Source organism: Lissotriton vulgaris, chromosome 1_1 (assembly GCF_964263255.1).
Source record: "Lissotriton vulgaris chromosome 1_1, aLisVul1.2, whole genome shotgun sequence".
In the NCBI taxonomy this organism is placed as follows: Eukaryota; Metazoa; Chordata; class Amphibia; order Caudata; family Salamandridae; genus Lissotriton; species Lissotriton vulgaris.
The window spans coordinates 234,895,373-234,919,567 of NC_141685.1; the positions used below are offsets into that span (position 1 = coordinate 234,895,373).

The following is a 24,195-nucleotide window of genomic DNA, read 5'->3' on the forward strand; positions in this document are numbered from 1 at the left end:
GATTTATACATCCTTCAGAGGACAGAGTGTCAAAAAAAAATAAGAGAAAATGAAAACGGAAGTTGTGAGAACTTCATTTTGAGATTGCATAAGAATTCAAATTCCTCTCACATGCTAAAGAATACCTGAACCCTTTTGATTAAACCACTTTAGTTGTTATAATGAGACCATATTTGAAAGCCATCTGTGATTTTTCTGTTCTTACTCTGCAATGACCATGGGCAATGACAAGTTAAAAATAAAATGTATGCAAATTTTATAATGGAGAATGCGGGCATCTACCCCGCTACCTCTCGCATGCTAAGCGAGCGCTCTACCATTTGAGCTAATTCCCCTGAGTGTTTAATCTGCATAACATGAAAAAAGTAACCTCACTGCCTTCCACACTTTATTTGCAGTCCAATTGCCCATAACAGTGTTCAGTTCACTCCTAACTTATGCCTTACCTCCACTTATGGGATGTTTTACAGTTCAGGTTGGCCTGTTTACTACTCGAATATGAGTGATATTGTGGTGTGTTCATCTAGACTCATACCCTACCTAATCTTGAAGTTAAATTTCCCACCAATGAGAAACCAAGGGAGATACCATTTTTGATAGTTATTGCATGTCTAATGCAAGAATAATCACCAGATTATGAGAGTCCAGCAAAAATTACTCATTTTCGCCCAACGTGGGGCTCGAACCCACGACCCTGAGATTAGGAGTCTCATGCTCTACCGACTGAGCTAGCCGGGCTCCCACTGCAAGATGGTATGCAGACTAATCATTTTTTATGAAGGAAATCCATTCCTGGACAATTTTTGGGAGTTATTGCAGGTCTAATGCAAGATTAATCTCCATATTATGAGAGTCAATGCAATATTCAGGCAAAATTTACTCGTTTTCGCCCAACGTGGGGCTCGAACTCACGACCCTGAGATTAAGAGTCTCATGCTCTACCGAATGAGCTAGCCGGGCTCCCTCCTTAAGACAGTATGCAGACCAATCCCTTTTTGTGAAAAAAATCAAATCCTGGATATTCCTCTACTCTTGTTTTGCAAGGAAAGCCAGATTTATACATCCTTCAGAGGACAGAGTGTCAAAAAAAATAAGAGAAAATGAAAATGGAAGTTGTGAGAACTTCATTTTGAGATTGCAGAAGAATTCAAATTCCTCTCACATGCTAAAGAATACCTGAACCCTTTTGATTAAACCACTTTAGTTGTTATATTGAGACCATATTTGAAAGCCATCTGTGATTTTTCTGTTCTTACTCTGCAATGACCATGGGCAATGACAAGTTAAAAATAAAATGTATGCAAATTTTATAATGGAGAATGCGGGCATCGATCCCGCTACCTCTCGCATGCTAAGCGAGCACTCTACCATTTGAGCTAATTCCCCTGTGTGTTTAATCTGCATAACATGAAAAAAGTAACCTCACTGCCTTCCACACTTTATTTGCAGTCCAATTGCCCATAACAGTGTTCAGTTCACTCCTAACTTATGCCTTACCTCCACTTATGGGATGTTTTACAGTTCAGGTTGGCCTGTTTACTACTCGAATATGAGTGATATTGTGGTGTGTTCATCTAGACTCATACCCTACCTAATCTTGAAGTTAAATTTCCCACCAATGAGAAACCAAGGGAGATACCATTTTTGATAGTTATTGCATGTCTAATGCAAGAATAATCACCAGATTATGAGAGTCCAGCAAAAATTACTCATTTTCGCCCAACGTGGGGCTCGAACCCACGACCCTGAGATTAAGAGTCTCATGCTCTACCGACTGAGCTAGCCGGGCTCCCACTTCAAGATGGTATGCAGACTAATCATTTTTTATGACGGAAATCCATTCCTGGACAATTTTTGGGAGTTATTGCTGGTCTAATGCAAGATTAATCTCCATATTATGAGAGTCAATGCAATATTCAGGCAAAAATTACTCGTTTTCGCCCAACGTGGGGCTCGAACTCATGACCCTGAGATTAAGAGTCTCATGCTCTAGCGACTGAGCTAGCCGGGCTCCCTCCTTAAGACAGTATGCAGACCAATCCCTTTTTGTGAAAAAAATCAAATCCTGGATATTCCTCTACTCTTGTTTTGCAAGGAAAGCCAGATTTATACATCCTTCAGAGGACAGAGTGTCAAAAAAAATAAGAGAAAATGAAAATGGAAGTTGTGAGAACTTCATTTTGAGATTGCATAAGAATTCAAATTCCTCTCACATGCTAAAGAATACCTGAACCCTTTTGATTAAACCACTTTAGTTGTTATAATGAGACCATATTTGAAAGCCATCTGTGATTTTTCTGTTCTTACTCTGCAATGACCATGGGCAATGACAAGTTAAAAATAAAATGTATGCAAATTTTATAATGGAGAATGCGGGCATCGATCCCGCTACCTCTCGCATGCTAAGCGAGCGCTCTACCATTTGAGCTAATTCCCCTGAGTGTTTAATCTGCATAACATGAAAAAAGTAACCTCACTGCCTTCCACACTTTATTTGCAGTCCAATTGCCCATAACAGTGTTCAGTTCACTCCTAACTTATGCCTTACCTCCACTTATGGGATGTTTTACAGTTCAGGTTGGCCTGTTTACTACTCGAATATGAGTGATATTGTGGTGTGTTCATCTAGACTCATACCCTACCTAATCTTGAAGTTAAATTTCCCACCAATGAGAAACCAAGGGAGATACCATTTTTGATAGTTATTGCATGTCTAATGCAAGAATAATCACCAGATTATGAGAGTCCAGCAAAAATTACTCATTTTCGCCCAACGTGGGGCTCGAACCCACGACCCTGAGATTAGGAGTCTCATGCTCTACCGACTGAGCTAGCCGGGCTCCCACTGCAAGATGGTATGCAGACTAATCATTTTTTATGAAGGAAATCCATTCCTGGACAATTTTTGGGAGTTATTGCAGGTCTAATGCAAGATTAATCTCCATATTATGAGAGTCAATGCAATATTCAGGCAAAATTTACTCGTTTTCGCCCAACGTGGGGCTCGAACTCACGACCCTGAGATTAAGAGTCTCATGCTCTACCGAATGAGCTAGCCGGGCTCCCTCCTTAAGACAGTATGCAGACCAATCCCTTTTTGTGAAAAAAATCAAATCCTGGATATTCCTCTACTCTTGTTTTGCAAGGAAAGCCAGATTTATACATCCTTCAGAGGACAGAGTGTCAAAAAAAATAAGAGAAAATGAAAATGGAAGTTGTGAGAACTTCATTTTGAGATTGCAGAAGAATTCAAATTCCTCTCACATGCTAAAGAATACCTGAACCCTTTTGATTAAACCACTTTAGTTGTTATATTGAGACCATATTTGAAAGCCATCTGTGATTTTTCTGTTCTTACTCTGCAATGACCATGGGCAATGACAAGTTAAAAATAAAATGTATGCAAATTTTATAATGGAGAATGCGGGCATCGATCCCGCTACCTCTCGCATGCTAAGCGAGCACTCTACCATTTGAGCTAATTCCCCTGTGTGTTTAATCTGCATAACATGAAAAAAGTAACCTCACTGCCTTCCACACTTTATTTGCAGTCCAATTGCCCATAACAGTGTTCAGTTCACTCCTAACTTATGCCTTACCTCCACTTATGGGATGTTTTACAGTTCAGGTTGGCCTGTTTACTACTCGAATATGAGTGATATTGTGGTGTGTTCATCTAGACTCATACCCTACCTAATCTTGAAGTTAAATTTCCCACCAATGAGAAACCAAGGGAGATACCATTTTTGATAGTTATTGCATGTCTAATGCAAGAATAATCACCAGATTATGAGAGTCCAGCAAAAATTACTCATTTTCGCCCAACGTGGGGCTCGAACCCACGACCCTGAGATTAAGAGTCTCATGCTCTACCGACTGAGCTAGCCGGGCTCCCACTTCAAGATGGTATGCAGACTAATCATTTTTTATGACGGAAATCCATTCCTGGACAATTTTTGGGAGTTATTGCTGGTCTAATGCAAGATTAATCTCCATATTATGAGAGTCAATGCAATATTCAGGCAAAAATTACTCGTTTTCGCCCAACGTGGGGCTCGAACTCATGACCCTGAGATTAAGAGTCTCATGCTCTAGCGACTGAGCTAGCCGGGCTCCCTCCTTAAGACAGTATGCAGACCAATCCCTTTTTGTGAAAAAAATCAAATCCTGGATATTCCTCTACTCTTGTTTTGCAAGGAAAGCCAGATTTATACATCCTTCAGAGGACAGAGTGTCAAAAAAAATAAGAGAAAATGAAAATGGAAGTTGTGAGAACTTCATTTTGAGATTGCATAAGAATTCAAATTCCTCTCACATGCTAAAGAATACCTGAACCCTTTTGATTAAACCACTTTAGTTGTTATAATGAGACCATATTTGAAAGCCATCTGTGATTTTTCTGTTCTTACTCTGCAATGACCATGGGCAATGACAAGTTAAAAATAAAATGTATGCAAATTTTATAATGGAGAATGCGGGCATCGATCCCGCTACCTCTCGCATGCTAAGCGAGCGCTCTACCATTTGAGCTAATTCCCCTGTGTGTTTAATCTGCATAACATGAAAAAAGTAACCTCACTGCCTTCCACACTTTATTTGAAGTCCAATTGCCCATAACAGTGTTCAGTTCACTCCTAACTTATGCCTTACCTCCACTTATGGGATGTTTTACAGTTCAGGTTGGCCTGTTTACTACTCAATTATGAGTGATATTGTGGTGTGTTCATCTAGACTCATACTCTACCTAATCTTGAAGTTAAATTTCCCACCAATGAGAAACCAAGGGAGATACCATTTTTGATAGTTATTGCATGTCTAATGCAAGAATAATCACCAGATTATGAGAGTCCAGCAAAAATTACTCATTTTCGCCCAACGTGGGGCTCGAACCCACGACCCTGAGATTAAGAGTCTCATGCTCTACCGACTGAGCTAGCCGGGCTCCCACTTCAAGATGGTATGCAGACTAATCATTTTTTATGAAGGAAATCCATTCCTGGACAATTTTTGGGAGTTATTGCAGGTCTAATGCAAGATTAATCTCCATATTATGAGAGTCAATGCAATATTCAGGCACAAATTACTCGTTTTCGCCCAACGTGGGGCTCGAACCCACGACCCTGAGATTAAGAGTCTCATGCTCTACCGACTGAGCTAGCCGGGCTCCCTCCTTAAGACAGTATGCAGACCAATCCCTTTTTGTGAAAAAAATCAAATCCTGGATATTCCTCTACTCTTGTTTTGCAAGGAAAGCCAGATTTATACATCCTTCAGAGGACAGAGTGTCAAAAAAATAAGAGAAAATGAAAATGGAAGTTGTGAGAACTTCATTTTGAGATTGCATAAGAATTCAAATTCCTCTCACATGCTAAAGAATACCTGAACCCTTTTGATTAAACCACTTTAGTTGTTATATTGAGACCATATTTGAAAGCCATCTTTGATTTTTCTGTTCTTACTCTGCAATGACCATGGGCAATGACAAGTTAAAAATAAAATGTATGCAAATTTTATAATGGAGAATGCGGGTATCGATCCCGCTACCTCTCGCATGCTAAGCGAGCACTCTACCATTTGAGCTAATTCCCCTGTGTGTTTAATCTGCATAACATGAAAAAAGTAACCTCACTGCCTTCCACACTTTATTTGCAGTCCAATTGCCCATAACAGTGTTCAGTTCACTCCTAACTTATGCCTTACCTCCACTTATGGGATGTTTTACAGTTCAGGTTGGCCTGTTTACTACTCGAATATGAGTGATATTGTGGTGTGTTCATCTAGACTCATACCCTACCTAATCTTGAAGTTAAATTTCCCACCAATGAGAAACCAAGGGAGATACCATTTTTGATAGTTATTGCATGTCTAATGCAAGAATAATCACCAGATTATGAGAGTCCAGCAAAAATTACTCATTTTCGCCCAACGTGGGGCTCAAACCCACGACCCTGAGATTAAGAGTCTCATGCTCTACCGACTGAGCTAGCCGGGCTCCCACTTCAAGATGGTATGCAGACTAATCATTTTTTATGAAGGAAATCCATTCCTGGACAATTTTTGGGAGTTATTGCAGGTCTAATGCAAGATTAATCTCCATATTATGAGAGTCAATGCAATATTCAGGCAAAAATTACTCGTTTTCGCCCAACGTGGAGCTCGAACCCACGACCCTGAGATTAAGAGTCTCATGCTCTACCGACTGAGCTAGCCGGGCTCCCTCCTTAAGACAGTATGCAGACCAATCCCTTTTTGTGAAAAAAATCAAATCCTGGATATTCCTCTACTCTTGTTTTGCAAGGAAAGCCAGATTTATACATCCTTCAGAGGACAGAGTGTCAAAAAAAATAAGAGAAAATGAAAATGGAAGTTGTGAGAACTTCATTTTGAGATTGCATAAGAATTCAAATTCCTCTCACATGCTAAAGAATACCTGAACCCTTTTGATTAAACCACTTTAGTTGTTATAATGAGACCATATTTGAAAGCCATCTGTGATTTTTCTGTTCTTACTCTGCAATGACCATGGGCAATGACAAGTTAAAAATAAAATGTATGCAAATTTTATAATGGAGAATGCGGGCATTGATCCCGCTACCTCTCGCATGCTAAGCAAGCGCTCTACCATTTGAGCTAATTCCCCTTTGTGTTTAATCTACATAACATGAAAAAAGTAACCTCACTGCCTTCCACACTTTATTTGAAGTCCAATTGCCCATAACAGTGTTCAGTTCACTCCTAACTTATGCCTTACCTCCACTTATGGGATGTTTTACAGTTCAGGTTGGCCTGTTTACTACTCGATTATGAGTGATATTGTGGTGTGTTCATCTAGACTCATACTCTACCTAATCTTGAAGTTAAATTTCCCACCAATGAGAAACCAAGGGAGATACCATTTTTGATAGTTATTGCATGTCTAATGCAAGAATAATCACCAGATTATGAGAGTCCAGCAAAAATTACTCATTTTCGCCCAACGTGGGGTTCGAACCCACGACCCTGAGATTAAGAGTCTCATGCTCTACCGACTGAGCTAGCCGGGCTCCCGCTTCAAGATGGTATGCAGACTAATCATTTTTTATGAAGGAAATCCATTCCTGGACAATTTTTGGGAGTTATTGCAGGTCTAATGCAAGATTAATCTCCATATTATGAGAGTCAATGCAATATTCAGGCAAAAATTACTCGTTTTCGCCCAACGTGGGGCTCGAACCCACGACCCTGAGATTAAGAGTCTCATGCTCTACCGACTGAGCTAGCCGGGCTCCCTCCTTAAGACAGTATGCAGACCAATCCCTTTTTGTGAAAAAAATCAAATCCTGGATATTCCTCTACTCTTGTTTTGCAAGGAAAGCCAGATTTATACATCCTTCAGAGGACAGAGTGTCAAAAAAAATAAGAGAAAATGAAAATGGAAGTTGTGAGAACTTCATTTTGAGATTGCATAAGAATTCAAATTCCTCTCACATGCTAAAGAATACCTGAACCCTTTTGATTAAACCACTTTAGTTGTTATATTGAGACCATATTTGAAAGCCATCTGTGATTTTTCTGTTCTTACTCTGCAATGACCATGGGCAATGACAAGTTAAAAATAAAATGTATGCAAATTTTATAATGGAGAATGCAGGCATCTACCCCGCTACCTCTCGCATGCTAAGCGAGCGCTCTACCATTTGAGCTAATTTCCCTGAGTGTTTAATCTGCATAACATGAAAAAAGTAACCTCACTGCCTTCCACACTTTATTTGCAGTCCAATTGCCCATAACAGTGTTCAGTTCACTCCTAACTTATGCCTTACCTCCACTTATGGGATGTTTTACAGTTCAGGTTGGCCTGTTTACTACTCGAATATGAGTGATATTGTGGTGTGTTCATCTAGACTCATACCCTACCTAATCTTGAAGTTAAATTTCCCACCAATGAGAAACCAAGGGAGATACCATTTTTGATAGTTATTGCATGTCTAATGCAAGAATAATCACCAGATTATGAGAGTCCAGCAAAAATTACTCATTTTCGCCCAACGTGGGGCTCAAACCCTTGACCCTGAGATTAAGAGTCTCATGCTCTACCGACTGAGCTAGCCGGGCTCCCACTTCAAGATGGTATGCAGACTAATCATTTTTTATGAAGGAAATCCATTCCTGGACAATTTTTGGGAGTTATTGCAGGTCTAATGCAAGATTAATCTCCATATTATGAGAGTCAATGCAATATTCAGGCAAAAATTACTCGTTTTCGCCAAACGTGGGGCTCGAACCCACGACCCTGAGATTAAGAGTCTCATGCTCTACCGACTGAGCTAGCCGGGCTCCCTCCTTAAGACAGTATGCAGACCAATCCCTTTTTGTGAAGAAAATCAAATCCTGGATATTCCTCTACTCTTGTTTTGCAAGGAAAGCCTGATTTATACATCCTTCAGAGGACAGAGTGTCAAAAAAAAAATAAGAGAAAATGAAAACGGAAGTTGTGAGAACTTCATTTTGAGATTGCATAAGAATTCAAATTCCTCTCACATGCTAAAGAATACCTGAACCCTTTTGATTAAACCACTTTAGTTGTTATAATGAGACCATATTTGAAAGCCATCTGTGATTTTTCTGTTCTTACTCTGCAATGACCATGGGCAATGACAAGTTAAAAATAAAATGTATGCAAATTTTATAATGGAGAATGCAGGCATCAACCCCGCTACCTCTCGCATGCTAAGCGAGCGCTCTACCATTTGAGCTAATTCCCCTGAGTGTTTAATCTGCATAACATGAAAAAAGTAACCTCACTGCCTTCCACACTTTATTTGCAGTCCAATTGCCCATAACAGTGTTCAGTTCACTCCTAACTTATGCCTTACCTCCACTTATGGGATGTTTTACAGTTCAGGTTGGCCTGTTTACTACTCGAATATGAGTGATATTGTGGTGTGTTCATCTAGACTCATACCCTACCTAATCTTGAAGTTAAATTTCCCACCAATGAGAAACCAAGGGAGATACCATTTTTGATAGTTATTGCATGTCTAATGCAAGAATAATCACCAGATTATGAGAGTCCAGCAAAAATTACTCATTTTCGCCCAACGTGGGGCTCAAACCCACGACCCTGAGATTAAGAGTCTCATGCTCTACCGACTGAGCTAGCCGGGCTCCCACTTCAAGATGGTATGCAGACTAATCATTTTTTATGAAGGAAATCCATTCCTGGACAATTTTTGGGAGTTATTGCAGGTCTAATGCAAGATTAATCTCCATATTATGAGAGTCAATGCAATATTCAGGCAAAAATTACTCGTTTTCGCCCAACGTGGGGCTCGAACCCAAGTCCCTGAGATTAAGAGTCTCATGCTCTACCGACTGAGCTAGCCGGGCTCCCTCCTTAAGACAGTATGCAGACCAATCCCTTTTTGTGAAGAAAATCAAATCCTGGATATTCCTCTACTCTTGTTTTGCAAGGAAAGCCTGATTTATACATCCTTCAGAGGACAGAGTGTCAAAAAAAATAAGAGAAAATGAAAACGGAAGTTGTGAGAACTTCATTTTGAGATTGCATAAGAATTCAAATTCCTCTCACATGCTAAAGAATACCTGAACCCTTTTGATTAAACCACTTTAGTTGTTATAATGAGACCATATTTGAAAGCCATCTGTGATTTTTCTGTTCTTACTCTGCAATGACCATGGGCAATGACAAGTTAAAAATAAAATGTATGCAAATTTTATAATGGAGAATGCGGGCATCAACCCCGCTACCTCTCGCATGCTAAGCGAGCGCTCTACCATTTGAGCTAATTCCCCTGAGTGTTTAATCTGCATAACATGAAAAAAGTAACCTCACTGCCTTCCACACTTTATTTGCAGTCCAATTGCCCATAACAGTGTTCAGTTCACTCCTAACTTATGCCTTACCTCCACTTATGGGATGTTTTACAGTTCAGGTTGGCCTGTTTACTACTCGAATATGAGTGATATTGTGGTGTGTTCATCTAGACTCATACCCTACCTAATCTTGAAGTTAAATTTCCCACCAATGAGAAACCAAGGGAGATACCATTTTTGATAGTTATTGCATGTCTAATGCAAGAATAATCACCAGATTATGAGAGTCCAGCAAAAATTACTCATTTTCGCCCAACGTGGGGCTCAAACCCACGACCCTGAGATTAAGAGTCTCATGCTCTACCGACTGAGCTAGCCGGGCTCCCACTTCAAGATGGTATGCAGACTAATCATTTTTTATGAAGGAAATCCATTCCTGGACAATTTTTGGGAGTTATTGCAGGTCTAATGCAAGATTAATCTCCATATTATGAGAGTCAATGCAATATTCAGGCAAAAATTACTCGTTTTCGCCCAACGTGGGGCTCGAACCCACGACCCTGAGATTAAGAGTCTCATGCTCTAACGACTGAGCTAGCGGGGCTCCCTCCTTAAGACAGTATGCAGACCAATCCCTTTTTGTGAAGAAAATCAAATCCTGGATATTCCTCTACTCTTGTTTTGCAAGGAAAGCCTGATTTATACATCCTTCAGAGGACAGAGTGTCAAAAAAAAATAAGAGAAAATGAAAACGGAAGTTGTGAGAACTTCATTTTGAGATTGCATAAGAATTCAAATTCCTCTCACATGCTAAAGAATACCTGAACCCTTTTGATTAAACCACTTTAGTTGTTATAATGAGACCATATTTGAAAGCCATCTGTGATTTTTCTGTTCTTACTCTGCAATGACCATGGGCAATGACAAGTTAAAAATAAAATGTATGCAAATTTTATAATGGAGAATGCGGGCATCTACCCCGCTACCTCTCGCATGCTAAGCGAGCGCTCTACCATTTGAGCTAATTCCCCTGAGTGTTTAATCTGCATAACATGAAAAAAGTAACCTCACTGCCTTCCACACTTTATTTGCAGTCCAATTGCCCATAACAGTGTTCAGTTCACTCCTAACTTATGCCTTACCTCCACTTATGGGATGTTTTACAGTTCAGGTTGGCCTGTTTACTACTCGAATATGAGTGATATTGTGGTGTGTTCATCTAGACTCATACCCTACCTAATCTTGAAGTTAAATTTCCCACCAATGAGAAACCAAGGGAGATACCATTTTTGATAGTTATTGCATGTCTAATGCAAGAATAATCACCAGATTATGAGAGTCCAGCAAAAATTACTCATTTTCGCCCAACGTGGGGCTCAAACCCACGACCCTGAGATTAAGAGTCTCATGCTCTACCGACTGAGCTAGCCGGGCTCCCACTGCAAGATGGTATGCAGACTAATCATTTTTTATGAAGGAAATCCATTCCTGGACAATTTTTGGGAGTTATTGCAGGTCTAATGCAAGATTAATCTCCATATTATGAGAGTCAATGCAATATTCAGGCAAAAATTACTCGTTTTCGCCCAACGTGGAGCTCGAACCCACGACCCTGAGATTAAGAGTCTCATGCTCTACCGACTGAGCTAGCCGGGCTCCCTCCTTAAGACAGTATGCAGACCAATCCCTTTTTGTGAAAAAAATCAAATCCTGGATATTCCTCTACTCTTGTTTTGCAAGGAAAGCCAGATTTATACATCCTTCAGAGGACAGAGTGTCAAAAAAAATAAGAGAAAATGAAAATGGAAGTTGTGAGAACTTCATTTTGAGATTGCATAAGAATTCAAATTCCTCTCACATGCTAAAGAATACCTGAACCCTTTTGATTAAACCACTTTAGTTGTTATAATGAGACCATATTTGAAAGCCATCTGTGATTTTTCTGTTCTTACTCTGCAATGACCATGGGCAATGACAAGTTAAAAATAAAATGTATGCAAATTTTATAATGGAGAATGCGGGCATTGATCCCGCTACCTCTCGCATGCTAAGCAAGCGCTCTACCATTTGAGCTAATTCCCCTGTGTGTTTAATCTGCATAACGTGAAAAAAGTAACCTCACTGCCTTCCACACTTTATTTGAAGTCCAATTGCCCATAACAGTGTTCAGTTCACTCCTAACTTATGCCTTACCTCCACTTATGGGATGTTTTACAGTTCAGGTTGGCCTGTTTACTACTCGATTATGAGTGATATTGTGGTGTGTTCATCTAGACTCATACTCTACCTAATCTTGAAGTTAAATTTCCCACCAATGAGAAACCAAGGGAGATACCATTTTTGATAGTTATTGCATGTCTAATGCAAGAATAATCACCAGATTATGAGAGTCCAGCAAAAATTACTCATTTTCGCCCAACGTGGGGTTCGAACCCACGACCCTGAGATTAAGAGTCTCATGCTCTACCGACTGAGCTAGCCGGGCTCCCGCTTCAAGATGGTATGCAGACTAATCATTTTTTATGAAGGAAATCCATTCCTGGACAATTTTTGGGAGTTATTGCAGGTCTAATGCAAGATTAATCTCCATATTATGAGAGTCAATGCAATATTCAGGCAAAAATTACTCGTTTTCGCCCAACGTGGGGCTCGAACCCACGACCCTGAGATTAAGAGTCTCATGCTCTACCGACTGAGCTAGCCGGGCTCCCTCCTTAAGACAGTATGCAGACCAATCCCTTTTTGTGAAAAAAATCAAATCCTGGATATTCCTCTACTCTTGTTTTGCAAGGAAAGCCAGATTTATACATCCTTCAGAGGACAGAGTGTCAAAAAAAATAAGAGAAAATGAAAATGGAAGTTGTGAGAACTTCATTTTGAGATTGCATAAGAATTCAAATTCCTCTCACATGCTAAAGAATACCTGAACCCTTTTGATTAAACCACTTTAGTTGTTATATTGAGACCATATTTGAAAGCCATCTGTGATTTTTCTGTTCTTACTCTGCAATGACCATGGGCAATGACAAGTTAAAAATAAAATGTATGCAAATTTTATAATGGAGAATGCGGGCATCAATCCCGCTACCTCTCGCATGCTAAGCGAGCACTCTACCATTTGAGCTAATTCCCCTGTGTGTTTAATCTGCATAACGTGAAAAAAGTAACCTCACTGCCTTCCACACTTTATTTGCAGTCCAATTGCCCATAACAGTGTTCAGTTCACTCCTAACTTATGCCTTACCTCCACTTATGGGATGTTTTACAGTTCAGGTTGGCCTGTTTACTACTCGAATATGAGTGATATTGTGGTGTGTTCATCTAGACTCATACCCTACCTAATCTTGAAGTTAAATTTCCCACCAATGAGAAACCAAGGGAGATACCATTTTTGATAGTTATTGCATGTCTAATGCAAGAATAATCACCAGATTATGAGAGTCCAGCAAAAATTACTCATTTTCGCCCAACGTGGGGCTCGAACCCACGACCCTGAGATTAAGAGTCTCATGCTCTACCGACTGAGCTAGCCGGGCTCCCATTTCAAGATGGTATGCAGACTAATCATTTTTTATGAAGGAAATCCATTCCTGGACAATTTTTGGGAGTTATTGCAGGTCTAATGCAAGATTAATCTCCATATTATGAGAGTCAATGCAATATTCAGGCAAAAATTACTCGTTTTCGCCCAACGTGGGGCTCGAACCCACGACCCTGAGATTAAGAGTCTCATGCTCTAACGACTGAGCTAGCGGGGCTCCCTCCTTAAGACAGTATGCAGACCAATCCCTTTTTGTGAAAAAAATCAAATCCTGGATATTCCTCTACTCTTGTTTTGCAAGGAAAGCCAGATTTATACATCCTTCAGAGGACAGAGTGTCAAAAAAAAAAAGAGAAAATGAAAACGGAAGTTGTGAGAACTTCATTTTGAGATTGCATAAGAATTCAAATTCCTCTCACATGCTAAAGAATACCTGAACCCTTTTGATTAAACCACTTTAGTTGTTATAATGAGACCATATTTGAAAGCCATCTGTGATTTTTCTGTTCTTACTCTGCAATGACCATGGGCAATGACAAGTTAAAAATAAAATGTATGCAAATTTTATAATGGAGAATGCGGGCATCGATCCCGCTACCTCTCGCATGCTAAGCGAGCACTCTACCATTTGAGCTAATTCCCCTGTGTGTTTAATCTGCATAACATGAAAAAAGTAACCTCACTGCCTTCCACACTTTATTTGCAGTCCAATTGCCCATAACAGTGTTCAGTTCACTCCTAACTTATGCCTTACCTCCACTTATGGGATGTTTTACAGTTCAGGTTGGCCTGTTTACTACTCGAATATGAGTGATATTGTGGTGTGTTCATCTAGACTCATACCCTACCTAATCTTGAAGTTAAATTTCCCACCAATGAGAAACCAAGGGAGATACCATTTTTGATAGTTATTGCATGTCTAATGCAAGAATAATCACTAGATTATGAGAGTCCAGCAAAAATTACTCATTTTCGCCCAACGTGGGGCTCGAACCCACGACCCTGAGATTAAGAGTCTCATGCTCTACCGACTGAGCTAGCCGGGCTCCCACTTCAAGATGGTATGCAGACTAATCATTTTTTATGAAGGAAATCCATTCCTGGACAATTTTTGGGAGTTATTGCAGGTCTAATGCAAGATTAATCTCCATATTATGAGAGTCAATGCAATATTCAGGCAAAAATTACTCGTTTTCGCCCAACGTGGGGCTCGAACCCACGACCCTGAGATTAAGAGTCTCATGCTCTAACGACTGAGCTAGCGGGGCTCCCTCCTTAAGACAGTATGCAGACCAATCCCTTTTTGTGAAGAAAATCAAATCCTGGATATTCCTCTACTCTTGTTTTGCAAGGAAAGCCTGATTTATACATCCTTCAGAGGACAGAGTGTCAAAAAAAAATAAGAGAAAATGAAAACGGAAGTTGTGAGAACTTCATTTTGAGATTGCATAAGAATTCAAATTCCTCTCACATGCTAAAGAATACCTGAACCCTTTTGATTAAACCACTTTAGTTGTTATAATGAGACCATATTTGAAAGCCATCTGTGATTTTTCTGTTCTTACTCTGCAATGACCATGGGCAATGACAAGTTAAAAATAAAATGTATGCAAATTTTATAATGGAGAATGCGGGCATCTACCCCGCTACCTCTCGCATGCTAAGCGAGCGCTCTACCATTTGAGCTAATTCCCCTGAGTGTTTAATCTGCATAACATGAAAAAAGTAACCTCACTGCCTTCCACACTTTATTTGCAGTCCAATTGCCCATAACAGTGTTCAGTTCACTCCTAACATGCCTTACCTCCACTTATGGGATGTTTTACAGTTCAGGTTGGCCTGTTTACTACTCGAATATGAGTGATATTGTGGTGTGTTCATCTAGACTCATACCCTACCTAATCTTGAAGTTAAATTTCCCACCAATGAGAAACCAAGGGAGATACCATTTTTGATAGTTATTGCATGTCTAATGCAAGAATAATCACCAGATTATGAGAGTCCAGCAAAAATTACTCATTTTCGCCCAACGTGGGGCTCGAACCCACGACCCTGAGATTAGGAGTCTCATGCTCTACCGACTGAGCTAGCCGGGCTCCCACTGCAAGATGGTATGCAGACTAATCATTTTTTATGAAGGAAATCCATTCCTGGACAATTTTTGGGAGTTATTGCAGGTCTAATGCAAGATTAATCTCCATATTATGAGAGTCAATGCAATATTCAGGCAAAATTTACTCGTTTTCGCCCAACGTGGGGCTCGAACTCACGACCCTGAGATTAAGAGTCTCATGCTCTACCGACTGAGCTAGCCGGGCTTCCTCCTTAAGACAGTATGCAGACCAATCCCTTTTTGTGAAAAAAATCAAATCCTGGATATTCCTCTACTCTTGTTTTGCAAGGAAAGCCAGATTTATACATCCTTCAGAGGACAGAGTGTCAAAAAAAATAAGAGAAAATGAAAATGGAAGTTGTGAGAACTTCATTTTGAGATTGCAGAAGAATTCAAATTCCTCTCACATGCTAAAGAATACCTGAAGCCTTTTGATTAAACCACTTTAGTTGTTATATTGAGACCATATTTGAAAGCCATCTGTGATTTTTCTGTTCTTACTCTGCAATGACCATGGGCAATGACAAGTTAAAAATAAAATGTATGCAAATTTTATAATGGAGAATGCGGGCATCGATCCCGCTACCTCTCGCATGCTAAGCGAGCACTCTACCATTTGAGCTAATTCCCCTGTGTGTTTAATCTGCATAACATGAAAAAAGTAACCTCACTGCCTTCCACACTTTATTTGCAGTCCAATTGCCCATAACAGTGTTCAGTTCACTCCTAACTTATGCCTTACCTCCACTTATGGGATGTTTTACAGTTCAGGTTGGCCTGTTTACTACTCGAATATGAGTGATATTGTGGTGTGTTCATCTAGACTCATACCCTACCTAATCTTGAAGTTAAATTTCCCACCAATGAGAAACCAAGGGAGATACCATTTTTGATAGTTATTGCATGTCTAATGCAAGAATAATCACCAGATTATGAGAGTCCAGCAAAAATTACTCATTTTCGCCCCACGTGGGGCTCGAACCCACGACCCTGAGATTAAGAGTCTCATGCTCTACCGACTGAGCTAGCCGGGCTCCCACTTCAAGATGGTATGCAGACTAATCATTTTTTATGACGGAAATCCATTCCTGGACAATTTTTGGGAGTTATTGCTGGTCTAATGCAAGATTAATCTCCATATTATGAGAGTCAATGCAATATTCAGGCAAAAATTACTCGTTTTCGCCCAACGTGGGGCTCGAACTCATGACCCTGAGATTAAGAGTCTCATGCTCTAGCGACTGAGCTAGCCGGGCTCCCTCCTTAAGACAGTATGCAGACCAATCCCTTTTTGTGAAAAAAATCAAATCCTGGATATTCCTCTACTCTTGTTTTGCAAGGAAAGCCAGATTTATACATCCTTCAGAGGACAGAGTGTCAAAAAAAATAAGAGAAAATGAAAATGGAAGTTGTGAGAACTTCATTTTGAGATTGCATAAGAATTCAAATTCCTCTCACATGCTAAAGAATACCTGAACCCTTTTGATTAAACCACTTTAGTTGTTATAATGAGACCATATTTGAAAGCCATCTGTGATTTTTCTGTTCTTACTCTGCAATGACCATGGGCAATGACAAGTTAAAAATAAAATGTATGCAAATTTTATAATGGAGAACGCGGGCATCGATCCCGCTACCTCTCGCATGCTAAGCGAGCGCTCTACCATTTGAGCTAATTCCCCTGTGTGTTTAATCTGCATAACATGAAAAAAGTAACCTCACTGCCTTCCACACTTTATTTGAAGTCCAATTGCCCATAACAGTGTTCAGTTCACTCCTAACTTATGCCTTACCTCCACTTATGGGATGTTTTACAGTTCAGGTTGGCCTGTTTACTACTCAATTATGAGTGATATTGTGGTGTGTTCATCTAGACTCATACTCTACCTAATCTTGAAGTTAAATTTCCCACCAATGAGAAACCAAGGGAGATACCATTTTTGATAGTTATTGCATGTCTAATGCAAGAATAATCACCAGATTATGAGAGTCCAGCAAAAATTACTCATTTTCGCCCAACGTGTTGCTCGAACCCACGACCCTGAGATTAAGAGTCTCATGCTCTACCGACTGAGCTAGCCGGGCTCCCACTTCAAGATGGTATGCAGACTAATCATTTTTTATGAAGGAAATCCATTCCTGGACAATTTTTGGGAGTTATTGCAGGTCTAATGCAAGATTAATCTCCATATTATGAGAGTCAATGCAATATTCAGGCAAAAATTACTCGTTTTCGCCCAACGTGGGGCTCGAACCCACGACCCTGAGATTAAGAGTCTCATGCTCTACCGACTGAGCTAGCCGGGCTCCCTCCTTAAGACAGTATGCAGACCAATCCCTTTTTGTGAAAAAAATCAAATCCTGGATATTCCTCTACTCTTGTTTTGCAAGGAAAGCCAGATTTATACATCCTTCAGAGGACAGAGTGTCAAAAAAATAAGAGAAAATGAAAATGGAAGTTGTGAGAACTTCATTTTGAGATTGCATAAGAATTCAAATTCCTCTCACATGCTAAAGAATACCTGAACCCTTTTGATTAAACCACTTTAGTTGTTATATTGAGACCATATTTGAAAGCCATCTGTGATTTTTCTGTTCTTACTCTGCAATGACCATGGGCAATGACAAGTTAAAAATAAAATGTATGCAAATTTTATAATGGAGAATGCGGGTATCGATCCCGCTACCTCTCGCATGCTAAGCGAGCACTCTACCATTTGAGCTAATTCCCCTGTGTGTTTAATCTGCATAACATGAAAAAAGTAACCTCACTGCCTTCCACACTTTATTTGCAGTCCAATTGCCCATAACAGTGTTCAGTTCACTCCTAACTTATGCCTTACCTCCACTTATGGGATGTTTTACAGTTCAGGTTGGCCTGTTTACTACTCGAATATGAGTGATATTGTGGTGTGTTCATCTAGACTCATACCCTACCTAATCTTGAAGTTAAATTTCCCACCAATGAGAAACCAAGGGAGATACCATTTTTGATAGTTATTGCATGTCTAATGCAAGAATAATCACCAGATTATGAGAGTCCAGCAAAAATTACTCATTTTCGCCCAACGTGGGGCTCAAACCCACGACCCTGAGATTAAGAGTCTCATGCTCTACCGACTGAGCTAGCCGGGCTCCCACTTCAAGATGGTATGCAGACTAATCATTTTTTATGAAGGAAATCCATTCCTGGACAATTTTTGGGAGTTATTGCAGGTCTAATGCAAGATTAATCTCCATATTATGAGAGTCAATGCAATATTCAGGCAAAAATTACTCGTTTTCGCCCAACGTGGAGCTCGAACCCACGACCCTGAGATTAAGAGTCTCATGCTCTACCAACTGAGCTAGCCGGGCTCCCTCCTTAAGACAGTATGCAGACCAATCCCTTTTTGTGAAAAAAATCAAATCCTGGATATTCCTCTACTCTTGTTTTGCAAGGAAAGCCAGATTTATACATCCTTCAGAGGACAGAGTGTCAAAAAAAATAAGAGAAAATGAAAATGGAAGTTGTGAGAACTTCATTTTGAGATTGCATAAGAATTCAAATTCCTCTCACATGCTAAAGAATACCTGAACCCTTTTGATTAAACCACTTTAGTTGTTATAATGAGACCATATTTGAAAGCCATCTGTGATTTTTCTGTTCTTACTCTGCAATGACCATGGGCAATGACAAGTTAAAAATAAAATGTATGCAAATTTTATAATGGAGAATGCGGGCATTGATCCCGCTACCTCTCGCATGCTAAGCAAGCGCTCTACCATTTGAGCTAATTCCCCTTTGTGTTTAATCTGCATAACATGAAAAAAGTAACCTCACTGCCTTCCACACTTTATTTGAAGTCCAATTGCCCATAACAGTGTTCAGTTCACTCCTAACTTATGCCTTACCTCCACTTATGGGATGTTTTACAGTTCAGGTTGGCCTGTTTACTACTCGATTATGAGTGATATCGTGGTGTGTTCATCTAGACTCATACTCTACCTAATCTTGAAGTTAAATTTCCCACCAATGAGAAACCAAGGGAGATACCATTTTTGATAGTTATTGCATGTCTAATGCAAGAATAATCACCAGATTATGAGAGTCCAGCAAAAATTACTCATTTTCGCCCAACGTGGGGTTCGAACCCACGACCCTGAGATTAAGAGTCTCATGCTCTACCGACTGAGCTAGCCGGGCTCCCGCTTCAAGATGGTATGCAGACTAATCATTTTTTATGAAGGAAATCCATTCCTGGACAATTTTTGGGAGTTATTGCAGGTCTAATGCAAGATTAATCTCCATATTATGAGAGTCAATGCAATATTCAGGCAAAAATTACTCATTTTCGCCCAACGTGGGGCTCGAACCCACGACCCTGAGATTAAGAGTCTCATGCTCTACCGACTGAGCTAGCCGGGCTCCCTCCTTAAGACAGTATGCAGACCAATCCCTTTTTGTGAAAAAAATCAAATCCTGGATATTCCTCTACTCTTGTTTTGCAAGGAAAGCCAGATTTATACATCCTTCAGAGGACAGAGTGTCAAAAAAAATAAGAGAAAATGAAAATGGAAGTTGTGAGAACTTCATTTTGAGATTGCATAAGAATTCAAATTCCTCTCACATGCTAAAGAATACCTGAACCCTTTTGATTAAACCACTTTAGTTGTTATATTGAGACCATATTTGAAAGCCATCTGTGATTTTTCTGTTCTTACTCTGCAATGACCATGGGCAATGACAAGTTAAAAATAAAATGTATGCAAATTTTATAATGGAGAATGCGGGCATCGATCCCGCTACCTCTCACATGCTAAGCGAGGACTCTACCATTTGAGCTAATTCCCCTGTGTGTTTAATCTGCATAACATGAAAAAAGTAACCTCACTGCCTTCCACACTTTATTTGCAGTCCAATTGCCCATAACAGTGTTCAGTTCACTCCTAACTTATGCCTTACCTCCACTTATGGGATGTTTTACAGTTCAGGTTGGCCTGTTTACTACTCGAATATGAGTGATATTGTGGTGTGTTCATCTAGACTCATACCCTACCTAATCTTGAAGTTAAATTTCCCACCAATGAGAAACAAAGGGAGATACCATTTTTGATAGTTATTGCATGTCTAATGCAAGAATAATCACCAGATTATGAGAGTCCAGCAAAAATTACTCATTTTCGCCCAACGTGGGGCTCGAACCCACGACCCTGAGATTAAGAGTCTCATGCTCTACCGACTGAGCTAGCCGGGCTCCCACTTCAAGATGGTATGCAGACTAATCATTTTTTATGAAGGAAATCCATTCCTGGACAATTTTTGGGAGTTATTGCAGGTCTAATGCAAGATTAATCTCCATATTATGAGAGTCAATGCAATATTCAGGCAAAAATTACTCGTTTTCGCCCAACGTGGGGCTCGAACCCACGACCCTGAGATTAAGAGTCTCATGCTCTAACGACTGAGCTAGCGGGGCTCCCTCCTTAAGACAGTATGCAGACCAATCCCTTTTTGTGAAGAAAATCAAATCCTGGATATTCCTCTACTCTTGTTTTGCAAGGAAAGCCTGATTTATACATCCTTCAGAGGACAGAGTGTCAAAAAAAAATAAGAGAAAATGAAAACGGAAGTTGTGAGAACTTCATTTTGAGATTGCATAAGAATTCAAATTCCTCTCACATGCTAAAGAATACCTGAACCCTTTTGATTAAACCACTTTAGTTGTTATAATGAGACCATATTTGAAAGCCATCTGTGATTTTTCTGTTCTTACTCTGCAATGACCATGGGCAATGACAAGTTAAAAATAAAATGTATGCAAATTTTATAATGGAGAATGCGGGCATCTACCCCGCTACCTCTCGCATGCTAAGCGAGCGCTCTACCATTTGAGCTAATTCCCCTGAGTGTTTAATCTGCATAACATGAAAAAAGTAACCTCACTGCCTTCCACACTTTATTTGCAGTCCCATTGCACATAACAGTGTTCAGTTCACTCCTAACTTATGCCTTACCTCCACTTATGGGATGTTTTACAGTTCAGGTTGGCCTGTTTACTACTCGAATATGAGTGATATTGTGGTGTGTTCATCTAGACTCATACCCTACCTAATCTTGAAGTTAAATTTCCCACCAATGAGAAACCAAGGGAGATACCATTTTTGATAGTTATTGCATGTCTAATGCAAGAATAATCACCAGATTATGAGAGTCCAGCAAAAATTACTCATTTTCGCCCAACGTGGGGCTCAAACCCATGACCCTGAGATTAAGAGTCTCATGCTCTACCGACTGAGCTAGCCGGGCTCCCACTTCAAGATGGTATGCAGACTAATCATTTTTTATGAAGGAAATCCATTCCTGGACAATTTTTGGGAGTTATTGCAGGTCTAATGCAAGATTAATCTCCATATTATGAGAGTCAATGCAATATTCAGGCAAAAATTACTCGTTTTCGCCAAACGTGGGGCTCGAACCCACGACCCTGAGATTAAGAGTCTCATGCTCTACCGACTGAGCTAGCCGGGCTCCCTCCTTAAGACAGTATGCAGACCAATCCCTTTTTGTGAAGAAAATCAAATCCTGGATATTCCTCTACTCTTGTTTTGCAAGGAAAGCCTGATTTATACATCCTTCAGAGGACAGAGTGTCAAAAAAAAAATAAGAGAAAATGAAAACGGAAGTTGTGAGAACTTCATTTTGAGATTGCATAAGAATTCAAATTCCTCTCACATGCTAAAGAATACCTGAACCCTTTTGATTAAACCACTTTAGTTGTTATAATGAGACCATATTTGAAAGCCATCTGTGATTTTTCTGTTCTTACTCTGCAATGACCATGGGCAATGACAAGTTAAAAATAAAATGTATGCAAATTTTATAATGGAGAATGCAGGCATCAACCCCACTACCTCTCGCATGCTAAGCGAGCGCTCTACCATTTGAGCTAATTCCCCTGAGTGTTTAATCTGCATAACATGAAAAAAGTAACCTCACTGCCTTCCACACTTTATTTGCAGTCCAATTGCCCATAACAGTGTTCAGTTCACTCCTAACTTATGCCTTACCTCCACTTATGGGATGTTTTACAGTTCAGGTTGGCCTGTTTACTACTCGAATATGAGTGATATTGTGGTGTGCTCATCTAGACTCATACCCTACCTAATCTTGAAGTTAAATTTATCACCAATGAGAAACCAAGGGAGATACCATTTTTGATAGTTATTGCATGTCTAATGCAAGAATAATCACCAGATTATGAGAGTCCAGCAAAAATTACTCATTTTCGCCCAACGTGGGGCTCAAACCCACGACCCTGAGATTAAGAGTCTCATGCTCTACCGACTGAGCTAGCCGGGCTCCCACTTCAAGATGGTATGCAGACTAATCATTTTTTATGAAGGAAATCCATTCCTGGACAATTTTTGGGAGTTATTGCAGGTCTAATGCAAGATTAATCTCCATATTATGAGAGTCAATGCAATATTCAGGCAAAAATTACTCGTTTTCGCCCAACGTGGGGCTCGAACCCACGACCCTGAGATTAAGAGTCTCATGCTCTAACGACTGAGCTAGCGGGGCTCCCTCCTTAAGACAGTATGCAGACCAATCCCTTTTTGTGAAGAAAATCAAATCCTGGATATTCCTCTACTCTTGTTTTGCAAGGAAAGCCTGATTTATACATCCTTCAGAGGACAGAGTGTCAAAAAAAAATAAGAGAAAATGAAAACGGAAGTTGTGAGAACTTCATTTTGAGATTGCATAAGAATTCAAATTCCTCTCACATGCTAAAGAATACCTGAACCCTTTTGATTAAACCACTTTAGTTGTTATAATGAGACCATATTTGAAAGCCATCTGTGATTTTTCTGTTCTTACTCTGCAATGACCATGGGCAATGACAAGTTAAAAATAAAATGTATGCAAATTTTATAATGGAGAATGCGGGCATCTACCCCGCTACCTCTCGCATGCTAAGCGAGCGCTCTACCATTTGAGCTAATTCCCCTGAGTGTTTAATCTGCATAACATGAAAAAAGTAACCTCACTGCCTTCCACACTTTATTTGCAGTCCCATTGCACATAACAGTGTTCAGTTCACTCCTAACTTATGCCTTACCTCCACTTATGGGATGTTTTACAGTTCAGGTTGGCCTGTTTACTACTCGAATATGAGTGATATTGTGGTGTGTTCATCTAGACTCATACCCTACCTAATCTTGAAGTTAAATTTCCCACCAATGAGAAACCAAGGGAGATACCATTTTTGATAGTTATTGCATGTCTAATGCAAGAATAATCACCAGATTATGAGAGTCCAGCAAAAATTACTCATTTTCGCCCAACGTGGGGCTCAAACCCATGACCCTGAGATTAAGAGTCTCATGCTCTACCGACTGAGCTAGCCGGGCTCCCACTTCAAGATGGTATGCAGACTAATCATTTTTTATGAAGGAAATCCATTCCTGGACAATTTTTGGGAGTTATTGCAGGTCTAATGCAAGATTAATCTCCATATTATGAGAGTCAATGCAATATTCAGGCAAAAATTACTCGTTTTCGCCAAACGTGGGGCTCGAACCCACGACCCTGAGATTAAGAGTCTCATGCTCTACCGACTGAGCTAGCCGGGCTCCCTCCTTAAGACAGTATGCAGACCAATCCCTTTTTGTGAAGAAAATCAAATCCTGGATATTCCTCTACTCTTGTTTTGCAAGGAAAGCCTGATTTATACATCCTTCA

The 24,195-nt window shown here is 39.9% G+C and overlaps 10 non-coding genes across 10 annotated transcripts; all 10 read right to left on the bottom strand.

Moving 5' to 3' along the window:
- Nucleotides 1-665: 665 nt before the first annotated feature.
- Nucleotides 666-738, bottom strand: TRNAR-CCU (transfer RNA arginine (anticodon CCU)). Its single transcript has one exon. It is a non-coding gene; the product is annotated as a tRNA-Arg (tRNA).
- A 1,626-nt stretch (nt 739-2,364) lies between these two features.
- On the bottom strand, nt 2,365-2,437 carry TRNAA-AGC (transfer RNA alanine (anticodon AGC)). The gene has a single exon. It is a non-coding gene; the product is annotated as a tRNA-Ala (tRNA).
- A 330-nt stretch (nt 2,438-2,767) lies between these two features.
- Nucleotides 2,768-2,840, bottom strand: TRNAR-CCU (transfer RNA arginine (anticodon CCU)). Its single transcript has one exon. It is a non-coding gene; the product is annotated as a tRNA-Arg (tRNA).
- A 1,626-nt stretch (nt 2,841-4,466) lies between these two features.
- On the bottom strand, nt 4,467-4,539 carry TRNAA-AGC (transfer RNA alanine (anticodon AGC)). The gene has a single exon. It is a non-coding gene; the product is annotated as a tRNA-Ala (tRNA).
- A 977-nt stretch (nt 4,540-5,516) lies between these two features.
- Nucleotides 5,517-5,589, bottom strand: TRNAA-AGC (transfer RNA alanine (anticodon AGC)). The gene has a single exon. It is a non-coding gene; the product is annotated as a tRNA-Ala (tRNA).
- A 1,381-nt stretch (nt 5,590-6,970) lies between these two features.
- TRNAK-CUU (transfer RNA lysine (anticodon CUU)) lies at nt 6,971-7,043 on the bottom strand. The gene has a single exon. It is a non-coding gene; the product is annotated as a tRNA-Lys (tRNA).
- A 5,185-nt stretch (nt 7,044-12,228) lies between these two features.
- On the bottom strand, nt 12,229-12,301 carry TRNAK-CUU (transfer RNA lysine (anticodon CUU)). Its single transcript has one exon. It is a non-coding gene; the product is annotated as a tRNA-Lys (tRNA).
- A 3,079-nt stretch (nt 12,302-15,380) lies between these two features.
- On the bottom strand, nt 15,381-15,453 carry TRNAR-CCU (transfer RNA arginine (anticodon CCU)). The gene has a single exon. It is a non-coding gene; the product is annotated as a tRNA-Arg (tRNA).
- Nucleotides 15,454-18,129: 2,676 nt separating this feature from the next.
- On the bottom strand, nt 18,130-18,202 carry TRNAA-AGC (transfer RNA alanine (anticodon AGC)). Its single transcript has one exon. It is a non-coding gene; the product is annotated as a tRNA-Ala (tRNA).
- A 1,381-nt stretch (nt 18,203-19,583) lies between these two features.
- On the bottom strand, nt 19,584-19,656 carry TRNAK-CUU (transfer RNA lysine (anticodon CUU)). The gene has a single exon. It is a non-coding gene; the product is annotated as a tRNA-Lys (tRNA).
- Nucleotides 19,657-24,195: the final 4,539 nt, after the last annotated feature.